Genomic DNA, 11,602 nt, shown 5'->3' with positions numbered 1-11,602 from the left:
ACAACCATTTAAGAATTTTGGTTCCTGGAAATGTAAAGGATAAAATGTGAGTGAAACAGGTAACTTCACCACTATCTGATTCCAGAACGCTTTCTTCACCCTCAAAATCAGCCTCCACCCAGCAGCAGATGCTACCCATTCCCCTCTGGCCCAGCCCCTGGCAACCACTACTGGGCTTTCCATCTCTTGGAGTTGCCTCTTCTAGAGATTTCCTGTACATGGAGTCGTACAATATGTGGCCCTTTGTGACTGGCTTTTCTCACCTAGCACAAGGTTTTCTGGTCCCTCGATGTTGAAATATGAATCAGTATTTCTTTCCTACTTACTGCCAGTCTTGTTTGTGGATCTGCTCTGTGTTGTTTATCCACTCATCACTTGATGGGCATTAAAATAGTTTCCACTTTGGGGGGATTGCAAAATAATACTGCTGTGAACATTCGTGTACAAGTTTTTGGGACCTATGTATTCGTTTCTCTTGTATACCTAGAGGCAGAATTGATGGGTCAGGTGGTAATTCTATGTTTAATTTTTTAAGGAACTGCCAAACTGTTTTCCAAAGTGGCCAAAGAGTTTGGGTTCTCATTTTTGGTTTTATTTTTATTGTAACTCTGTATGGTTGTCAGGTTCCTTTTACTTTTTTTCTTGATTATTTATGTTGCATTTTCCTGGACTGGCAAGAGGGGATGGAGACAGGACACGGTCTGCACAGTCTACCCAGTTTTGCGGATCAATTGATCCCTCTTCTATTGTCAGAGTAAAGGGCACTTATTTGATAAATGACGCCTCTTTCTTCTGCCATATTTCAGTATGGTGTAATCTCTCTTGGACCGGACCCTTACTTGTAGCTGTTTTCTTCTCTCTCTGCCTCTTAGGTGTGCTGTAGGCATGAGCAATGGATGTTTTGGTTTTCTCTCCTTGCTCTTCTGTACAATTTTTAGGAACATGAGTGGAGAGAATCTAATTTCAACAGCTGCCATCATCCTTTGGGGTAGCCAAAAGCATATTTTTGGATAGCGGAAAATGCCATAGGGAAAAAAGCAGGCAGAGATGATGGAGCAAACCAGGATTCTGTACAGACAGGAGGTAGTTATGAATTAAATTTTGTCCCTTAAAAAGATATGTATTGAAATCCTAACTCCCAGTGCCCATGAATATGACTTTATTTAGAAATAGGGTTTGGTAGATGTAGTCAAGTTAAGATCAGGTCATATTGAATTAGGGGGGCTCTAATCCAACGTGACTGGTGTCCTTATAAGAAGAGAAGAAGAGGGTGCCTGGGTGGCTCAGGGGTTGAGCGTCTGCCTTTGGCACACGTCATGATCCCGGGGTTCTGGGATTGAGTCCCACATTGAGCTCCCTGCAGGGAGCCTCCTTCTCCCTCTGCCTATGTCTCTGCCTCACTCTCTATGTCTCATGAATAAATAAATAAATTCTTTTAAAAAAAGAAGAGAAGACACACAGACATATAGGGGTTACTCTAGGTGACAATGGAGGCAGAGATTAGGAGGACCCATCTACAAGCCAAGGGACATCAAGGATTTTCAGAAACCCCCAAAAGCTAAGGGAAAGTGTAGAACAGATCCTTCCCTTGAGCCAAGGCCTGGTTTGACCTCTTGATTTTGGACTTCTGTCTCCAGAACTTTGAGAGCATCCATTTCTTTCACAGAACGACACAGTTTTAAACCACCCAGTTCATGGTTCTAGCAGCCCTGGAAAACTAATATAGATGTCAAGGAAGGCCACTCTAAGGGCTTATCCCAGGGAAGAGCTTTCCCAGCTTAGGGCAAAGCAAGTGCAAAAATTATGAGATGGGAGTATGCCCAGCAGGTTCAAGAAGCAGCAAGGAATATGAGGTGATATATAACTAACCTTACTGTGGCCATCGTTTCTCGATATATACCTGAATCAAAAACTTCATGTTGTACACTGTGAATCTGCACAATGTTGTATGTTAATGACCTCACAGTAAAGCCGGGGGAGGGGTGCAGCAAGGCGCAGAGAGTCTGGAGGCAGTCAGCACGCGGGACAGCAGACTGGGGGACTCACGTGGCGGTCAGAGGCACCTCAAGGACTTCACGTCTGATTCTGTAAGGGGTAGAAGGCCGTTTTCAGCCCGGAATGGTACAATCAGATTGTCATGATGGAAACTGTCTAGCTCTTCTTTTTGAGAGAGAGAGCATGAACAGGAGGGGCAGAGGGAAAGGGAGAGAGAATCTGAGGCAGACCCCATGCTAAGCATGGAGCCTAATGTGGGGCTCGATCCCACCACACTGAGATAAGGACCTGAGCCCAAACCAAGAGTTGGACACTCTACTGACTGAGCCACCCAGCTGCCCCTCTATCTAGCTTTTTTATGGAGAACAGCATGATGAGACAAGAGTGGGAACAAGATGACCCATGGAGGCCATTGCAACTGTCCAGTAAAGATGGTGGCCCTCTGAGCCAGGGTGGGGGCAGGCAGGCAGCAGCACTGCAGGCATAACCAGACTGTCAAGTCAACAATATTGTGCACAGGCAGGATGTTGGGTAAGTGAGAACCAGAGGAGTCAAACCTCATTGCTAGATTTCCACCTGCGCCACTGACACCCCCGGGGAGATGGAGATACCTGGGGAGGAAGGAGGATGAGAATTTTGTTTTAAACACGTGAAATTTGAGATGCTAATTAGATGTCCAAGTGTATAAACAACTCTGTTTTCTCTCAAAAGGGGATTTAAACACATTCCCTGCATTTCTTAAATGCACACACCTATACTTTGCATAATGCAGATGGGTCATCTCTTGAACATTCAGATGTTCAAAACAGGTCCTCTCTATCCACTTAGCTGTCATGTTAGTCAAAGGCAAGGAGGATGTCGGCGTCACAAACGGCTGCTGGCAGGTGGCATGCTGCTTGGGAAGATAGAATTGAGCTGGTTCATCGGGCCACACACTCCTACAGCTTGTCTGTGCACTTTTCCAAATACCCTCCGCCTTTAACAGCAGGTTTTCTAGCACAACCCAGTTTCCTCCCATGAGGAGGAAATTGGAGAGATGCAAGTATTCCCTGGAGAGTTTCCATTATCACCAGCAAGAAAGCAAGTGGTGGCAAATGATGTTTTGTGCTCTCCACAGTGAATGATCTGTGCCACTCGTTTAGAAAGAACTACTCTTTTTATCTAGGGGGAGTACGATGGTTAGTTAGAGAGAGAGAGAGAGAAACCAGGGTAGTCAAGCATATTTGCATTTTGGTTAGACTGAAAGTCCCCGGCAACTGCTTCTTAAGTGGTGTTTGAGGCATTAAAGCTGCTAGGTATGTTTTTGCTATTGAACGAGGCTCTGCTTATAGAGAATTCTTCATATGGAGCCCACATGCACCAAAACAGGTGCTAAGAGAGTGGAAGATGCAGGAGAGAGAGAGAGCATGAGTGTCCTTGCAGAGGTCAGAGGCCAGGATCCAGCGCTCTGGGAAAGGCTGACCATGACCCACCAGGAAGGACTCATGGCCACGTCCAAAGAGAATTCAGAAAGGTGTGCAAGAAGGCCAGGGCTTGTGGCAAGTTCCTAATCAATGATTGCAACTTCCTCTTTGAAGTAGGAAGGGAGCAAGAGAATCAAGGGCTTCAGAAAACCAAAGACTCTAAAAATCTACCACCATAGAAGATGGTAGACAGAGCCGACTTGGGGATATACCAGGATTGCCAGGCATGTGGCACCCCCCACTGAGGAAATGCCTGACTGAGATTTCTGTCTGGTTGTGCCCCACAGCAACAGCACGTAAACAAAAGAGGCAGGACACTGGTCCATGTAGGCCAGGTGTTTCCAGATAAGTATAAAAAGATAAAGGGATAAGGGAGTTCCAAATGTTGGAGGGGAGACTACAAGATTGGTTGAGGAACTAGTTAGTGTAGGCTGTTATAATCATCTAAATGCCCATATTTTAGTAAGTTAACACTAAACACTAGGTCTCACAGCCCAGTGTGGGGCCAGGTCAGTGGGGTACTCACAGCCCCCAGCCCGAGCACAGAGAAAGAACAGCAAGTACTGTGCTAGAGCAATTTTCGATGGGTCAGACAAAAGTGGCAGCAGCATGACCTCTTCTAGCTGCAAGGGATGCTGGGAAATTGTAGATGTACAATTAAAAAAAACAGCATTGAGAAGACATGGCACTTGACTTTTATAGCATAAATGAATTCACATTTAAGAATTCTTCAGATTTTAATATACTTTGATGACATATTTTATGATAGTAGACATCAATCGACAAAATGTAAGGCTACACCCTGCAACCAGTGCTGTTGCTAAAAATGATTCTTAGAAATGACTCCCTCTCATTCTTGCTGTTGCCCTGTGGAGCACACAGATGTACAAACATGTGTGTGACAGATGGAGAGGCTGAGGCTCAGAGCAGTTGGGACTCACACACCCAGTGGGGTTTCAGGGCTCGACTGAGATGGGCATGGAAGAGAGACTCCATCTCGTGGATGGAGTAGGCAGCAGAGGGTGGGCAGAGAGAAATGTGCCCGCAGGCTGGGGTTGGGTGCCCCCCATGAGAAGAAGCGACATTCCTTCCCCTCTTCCAGGACAGGCAGCAGGGCCTAAGCCAGTAACAGTGGACCTGTCACAAATGTTACAAAGCCCAGACAACGCCATGAAGAAGATGGCCCATGAATATCACTATGCTGGACATATATTACCCTGCTATATTAAAAAAATGTTGTTTTTATTTCAGGAAAAATCCTCACAAACCCGATTTTTAAAAAAGTATGCATAATAAGACAGCAGCAAAACCAAAACTATGACTCAATTGTCTTTTCTTTTTTTTTTTTTTAAGATTTTTAAAATTTATTTATCTATTCATGATAGAGAGAGAGACACACAAACAGAGGGAGAAGCAGGCTCCATGCCGGGAGCCTGATGCAGGACTTGATCCGAGCACTCCGGATCGCACCCTGGGCCAAAGGCAGGCACCAAACCGCTGAGCCACCCAGGGATCCCCCTCAATTGTCTTTTCAACTCATCTACTGGTTCTTCTAGAGGCTCCATATTCCCATAGTAAACCAAAGTGGAGTAGCTTTGTGGGCATTTAATCAGACATTTATATTTTCTTTAGGTAAATAGTGTTCTGATCTCATAAGTAGATGTGGACATGGAAAAAATATCTGTGTTTTAAAGATTAATGAGTGTGTCACTGCTCACATTTATATTCAAATGGACAAGAACAGTTATTCCAGGGGCAATACTTTTTACACTAGTTTAATAATGGCACTGAGAGTAACCATTAATAGTGAAAAGGAGACCGTAAGCCATTAATGGTTTTATGACTTCTGTGTGTTACAGCCAAGGATACTTGTAAATTTGTGTATGTGTGTATAGCTCATTAAATGTTCTACTGAATTATAATATTCACCTAATATTATGTGGCCCTTGTTTATACTCAGGTTTTAAAGTATAATCTCAGAGATAAATCAGGTCAGCTAAATTAACTCACAGGGAGGGTGTCTGAATTCTATTATATAAAGTTTCTTCTTCTCAAAGGATATAATTCTCTGCATTCTTCCGAATGGAATTTTAATTTCCTTTCTCAATTAAAAAACAAAAGAACATTTTTGGCTTTGTTTGTAATTTATGTTTAAAAAAGTGTCCTTACAAATCAGCAAAACAAAAGAAAAAAATGCTACAGTTACAACCACATTCTTAATTCATCTAAATATCATTAATGTTTCAAAATAGTTTTATTTTACTTATTTATTTTTCAAAATAGTTTTAATAACTGGATTCTAATCACAAAGGACAGACATAAACAAACATTAAAATTTTTTACACATGGGCACCTGGTTCAGTTTGTTAAGCATCCAATTCTTGATTTCGGCTCAGGTCATGATCTCAGGGTTGTAAGATCGAGCCTCTGTGACTGAGCTTGCACTGAGCATAGAGCCTACTTAATATTCTTTTCCTTTCCCTCTGTGCCCCCATTCCCACCCTCTCTCTCTCTCTCTCTCTCACTTGCCCTCAAAAAAAAAAAAAAACAACTTTTACATGAAGCATGTATTTGTACTATTTGTCAAGAAGAAATCTGAAGAAATACTGATTATATTTGTTTGTTACTTCATATTTTAATTTTAAATGAGGAATATGCTCTGTTATTCAAAATCCAAAAGATATGTATCTAAAAGGTATATAATGGAATGCTCCTATGGCATTATTTATAATACCTAAAACCAGAGACAATCCAAATGTCAAACAATAGTACATAAATAATTGCAGTGTGATATATTCATGCAGTGGAATATCGTACAGCAATAAAAATGAACAACTATTTACTCACGCAGCAATGTGGATTTCTGCAAGCACGGTGCAGAGGGAAAGAAGCCAGGCATAAAATTATCTGGATGATTTGGTATGCTTCCATTTCTGTCAAGTTCCAAACAAGGCAAAACTAATCCATGGTGTTAGAAGTATGATAGTGGTTACCTTTGGGGAGGAGAAACAGGATAGTTTGGGGGAAAAAGCATCACTTCTAGGGTGCTAGCTATGTTCCATTTCCTGACCTGGGTGGTGGTTATCTGGCTATGTTGTTAAAAGAAGAAGGGCTACTCCATGAATGAAAATGTGAGCGCTGCATTTATATGTTTTGATGAATGGGAAAGGGAAAGGGGAAAAAATCATGGATTTCTTGTGTTAGAAAAAGAGACGTTCATGTGGTTTTGCCAATTAAGGATTGCAGCTTGTACTGCAGATCAGGCAGGAGTCCTCGTCGACACACATGGTCATGCAAAGCCTGTCTCCTTCTGTAGCTGGGAAGGAGTTTTCACTTAGGTCTGGTGACCCTAACCGGGGTTGTTCACACTCTTGGTCGTTTATCAGCTTCACTAGTAGGCTGCTCAAAGTTTACTTATGAGCTTATTTATCAAAGTCATTTATCAGCTTTGGCTGGTTAGAACAGGATTCGGATTTGATAAGTGCCAGGAAAGTGTTGCAATGATTGTAAAATTGTTCTTCCACAGCACTTTCTTGTGGCCCTGTCTTAGGGATGAAAGGTTGAATGCAAAAGATAAGACAATTACCAAGCTTTCAGATCTGGGTTTCAGATCAGCTTTGAGTGCTGCATCAAGTAGATTTTTTTGTTTTTTATTTATTTATTTTATATTTAATGAAGTGTAATGCATACCCAGGACAAATCTCTGTTATTAGTATGCAGTTCTCTGAAAAACAATTTTTTAAAGATTTTATTTATTTATTCATGAGACACAGAGAGAGAGAGAGAGAGAGAGGCAGAGACATAGGCAGAGGGAGAAGCAGGCTTCCTGTAGGGAGCCCGGTGTAGGGCTCAGCTGCTCAACTGCTGAGCCACCCAGGCATCCTTACAGTTCTCTAAGATTTGACAAACATGTAGTTGTGTAACCAGTGCTACCATTACACATATGATTAAGATACTTAATCATAAGTATCTTAAGTATACTTAAGATTCCTTCACCCCTAAATATCACTCCATTCCTAATTCCCAGTTTTTTGGCAACCCATGATTTGTCTTATTTCCCTTCAATTTTGCCTGTTTTAGAATGGCATATGCCTTTTGAATCTGGCTTCTTTCATACAGCATAAGGCATCTGAGATTCATCCCCAATAGTTGAGTTGTATTCCATTATGTCACTGTACTGCAATGTGGTTATCAACCCACCCTGGTCAATGGACAATTAGGATATTTCCAGTGTTTGGTGATTATGAATAAAGTAGCTTTAATCATTTGCATACAGATTTTTGTATAAAGATAAACTTTTATTTCATTTGGGTAATACCTAGGAGTAAGATTATTGGCTGATTTAGTAAGTAAGTGATAAACTCTTTCCAAAAGGGTCTGCACCATTTTCTTTGCCATTAGCAATATATGAGAGTAACTGTTGCTCTGGATCCTCACTGTTGTTATTGTTCAATTCTTCAAATTTTAGCTATTCTAATAGGTGTGTAGTAGTATCTCATTGTGGTTTTTATTTTTTCCAATGATAATGTTGAGCATCCTTCCTATTTCTTTGCATTAATCCAAGTATCTGTCTGCTATCAGAATTCTTCCACCTTAAAAACTTCCTATAATATTTCTTACATTGTAGATCTGCTAGTAATGAACTCCCTCAGTTTTTGTTTGTCTAAAAAAGTCTATTTCTCCTCAATTTAAGCAAGATATTTTCAATGGGTATAGCATTCAGCGGTGAGAGTTCTCTTCTTTCCAGACTTTAAAAGTTTCCATTGCCCCTTGGCTTGCATAGTTTCTGATGAGAATCTACTGTAATTCTTACCCATCTTCCTCTTAATCTTTTGTATTTTTTCCTTTTGGCCTCCAAGATTCTCTCTCTCTTTCTCTCATTTGCTCTTTTTGTATTTGACTATTTGAATATAATGTGTTTAGGTAAATGATTATGAAGTAGGGCAGTATTTCTCTTGCTTAGTATTCACTAAGCTTCTTGCATCTCTGGTTTATTTCTCTTATTCTCTGTAAAAATCTCAGTCATGATCTCTTCAAATATTTTTTCTATCCTTTTCTTACTCTCTTCTCCTTCTGAGATTCATATGACACAATATTAGACTATTCGATACTGTCTCACATCTTTTGGATTCGCCTCTTTTTTTTCTTATTTGTATCTTGGTTTGGATAATTTATATTGACCTCTCTTCCAGTTGACTGATCCTTTCCTCTGTGGTGTCAAGTTTTAATGACCCACTCAGGCATTTATCATTTGTTTTGACCAAGTTTGCTTTATTTTTTTAAAATTTTTATTTATTTATGATAGTCACAGAGAGAGAGAGAGAGAGAGAGAGAGAGGCAGAGACATAGGCAGAGGGAGAAGCAGGCTCCATGCACTGGGAGCCTGATGTGGGATTCAATCCTGGGTCTCCAGGATCATGCCCTGGGCCAAAGGCAGGTGCCAAACCGCTGCGCCACCCAGGGATCCCCCAAGTTTGCTTTATTCTGGCATTCCATTTGATGCTTCCTTATAGTATTTATTTATTTGCTGAAATTCCTCATCTTTTCACGTGTATTGTCAAATCTTCCATTAATCTTTAACATATTAATTGTAGTCATTTAAAATTTCCTATCTGTACTTCTGACGTTGAGTCATATCTGAATATGTTTCTGTTCATTGCTCTGTCTCTTGAAAAGAGTTTGTTCTTTTTGTATGCCTTGTAATTTCTTGTTGAAAGCCAGATATGGGGCAGCCTGTGTGGCTCAGCAGTTTAGCACCACCTGCAGTCCAGGGCCTGATCCTGGAGACCTGGGATCGAGCCCTGCATCGGGCTCCCAGCATGGAGCCTACTTCTCCCTTTGCCTGTGTCTCTGCTTCTCTGTGTGTGTGTGTCTCATGAATAAATAAATAAAATCTTAAAAAAAGAAAGAAAGCCAGATATGGCATGTTGCTCAGTAAAGGCTAAGTAAGTGGTATTTTGCATTGAAATGGGAAAGGGAACATCTTCTGCTAGGCTTTTAGGGTGGGAAGTTTAGTCAATATAAGCAGTAGTTGAGTTGGATTTGGGTTATCTTTTGCTATGGTTACTCTCAGTGCACCACTGGCTTCAAAATCCAATCCAAAATATCTTGTGCATAGATTGGAGCTATGCTGACAGAGTTTTTCTCATGCTCCTGTTCTATTCTCAGCTTTACGTTTTTCCTATGGTTCCATGCCTCAGAGAGAGATGGCATATGGAAGAGGCTAAGGACACAGAGTGGCATGAAGAATTGGGGTCGTTATCACACTCTAATAATGGGTGGAGCTAGAGTGTATTACGCTAAGCAAAATAAGTGAGAGAAAGACGGATACTATAGAATTTCATTCACATGTAAAATTTAAGAAACGAAACAGATGAAATAGGGAATAGCAAGAGAGAGAGAGGAGAGAGAGAGAGAGAAGCAAACCTTAAGAGACACTTAATAGAGAAACTAAGGGTGGCTTGAGGGGAGGTGGGTGGAAGATGGGCTAAATGGGTGATGGGGATTAATGAGTACACTTATTGTGATGAGCACTGAGTATTGTATGTAAATGGTGAATCATTACATTGTACTCCTGAAACCAGTATTATGGGACATGTAGATTAGAATTTAAATACAAATTTGTTAACTAGAATTTAAATACAAATTTGGGGAAAAAATTAAATGATAAATAATAAAAATCAACATGAATCCAATGACATTTAAATATCACACTACTCACCCCAAAAGAGTTCAATGCAAAATAGATGTTGCCTGATACTTTACATGCAGTTTGTGTCTTCATCATTTATTTTCAGGCAGATATTTTCTTTTAAGACCAATGCTTTAACTATTCCTTGTAAAGACATTTAATTCATTGTTATTGCATATTTATTTACATTATAATTTATGACTGATCATAAGTAATCGGCTATTATCTTTCTAAAATTTTAGGTTAGAGAAATTATTAATGCAAAATACTCTTAAGTTTTAAAATATCATTATGTCTCATACTGATTTTTTTTAAAGATTTATGTATTTATTTGAGAGAGAGAGTGTGTGAGGTGAGCAGGGGGCAGGCAGCAGAGGGAGAGGGGAATCAGACACCCCACTGAGCACAGGCCTGATGAGGGGCTCAATTCTATGACCCTGAGATCACTGCCCAGGCCAAAAAACAAGAGTTGGATGCTCAACTGACTGATCCGTCCAGGCACCCCTCATACTGTTTTTAAGTAGTTTGCCCTCCTGAGTGTTGTGTGGATTAAAAGAAAAAAAAACAAAAAACACTTCTATTTCCTAAGTTGAAGAGATCTATGTAGCTCATGATTGTACAAGATATTAAAACCTTAAGGGTTAATCCACATCATCATTGAGAATTGTTATAGAGGTCAGTTGTACCACCCTTACATTGCAGATTATTTTGCCCAGCTGTTCAGCCAAGACTAAGCCACTCATAGAAACCAGACTCTAACTTCATGTCCATATCTAATTAATACTGATACTTTTTTAAAATTTTTATTTATTTATGATAGTCACACAGAGAGAGAGAGAGAGAGAGAGGCAGAGACATAGGCAGAGGGAGAAGCAGGCTCCATGCACCGGGAGCCCAACACAGGATTCGATCCCAGGTCTCCAGGATTGCGCCCCCGGCCAAAGGCAGGTGTCAAACCGCTGCGCCACCCAGGGATCCCTGATACTTTTTTTCAACCTGTGTAACAGTTGATCTTCTAGGCATATGGAAAGGGAATCCAGTACTTAACTTTAGCAGGGTTGCTAAAGTATTGACAATTAACCAGTGCCCTATAAATATTTTTATTTTGGCAATGGCCCACAAGGTTAACTTCTAGAGAATTTAGCTTGACACAATGAAATAACTCAAAACAACTAGACTATATAATTTTGAGAGAAAATATATAAATTAAGAAGATAATACTTATTCATATCACTTGCAAAATGTCTGTCTACTAAAATTGCTACCGACTATAAGGTACATACCTTTTAGAAAACACAATTGGTCACACATTGTTCTTTTCAGGCATATTCATATAAAAATAGAAAATGAACATTTGTAGCAAATGTCACCCACGTAGGTATGACTGTAAATCAAGAATCAAACAACATGTACCCTTGATTCTAATCATTATTATAACTTAATAATCTGTATA

At 40.3% G+C, this 11,602-nt stretch overlaps 1 long non-coding RNA gene across 1 annotated transcript; it reads right to left on the bottom strand.

The window, feature by feature from the left end:
* Positions 1–573: 573 nt before the first annotated feature.
* On the bottom strand, positions 574–2,607 carry LOC111095358. Its single transcript, XR_005356336.1, has 3 exons — positions 2,553–2,607; positions 1,901–2,085; positions 574–1,068 (listed from the first exon to the last, which is right to left on the bottom strand). It is a non-coding gene; the product is annotated as an uncharacterized LOC111095358 (long non-coding RNA).
* Positions 2,608–11,602: the final 8,995 nt, after the last annotated feature.

The sequence above is a fragment of the Canis lupus genome, chromosome 3 (assembly GCF_011100685.1).
Source record: "Canis lupus familiaris isolate Mischka breed German Shepherd chromosome 3, alternate assembly UU_Cfam_GSD_1.0, whole genome shotgun sequence".
In the NCBI taxonomy this organism is placed as follows: domain Eukaryota; kingdom Metazoa; phylum Chordata; class Mammalia; order Carnivora; family Canidae; genus Canis; species Canis lupus.
The sequence above is the reverse complement of the archived record's forward strand: the minus strand, read 5'-3'. Positions and strand labels throughout refer to the sequence as shown.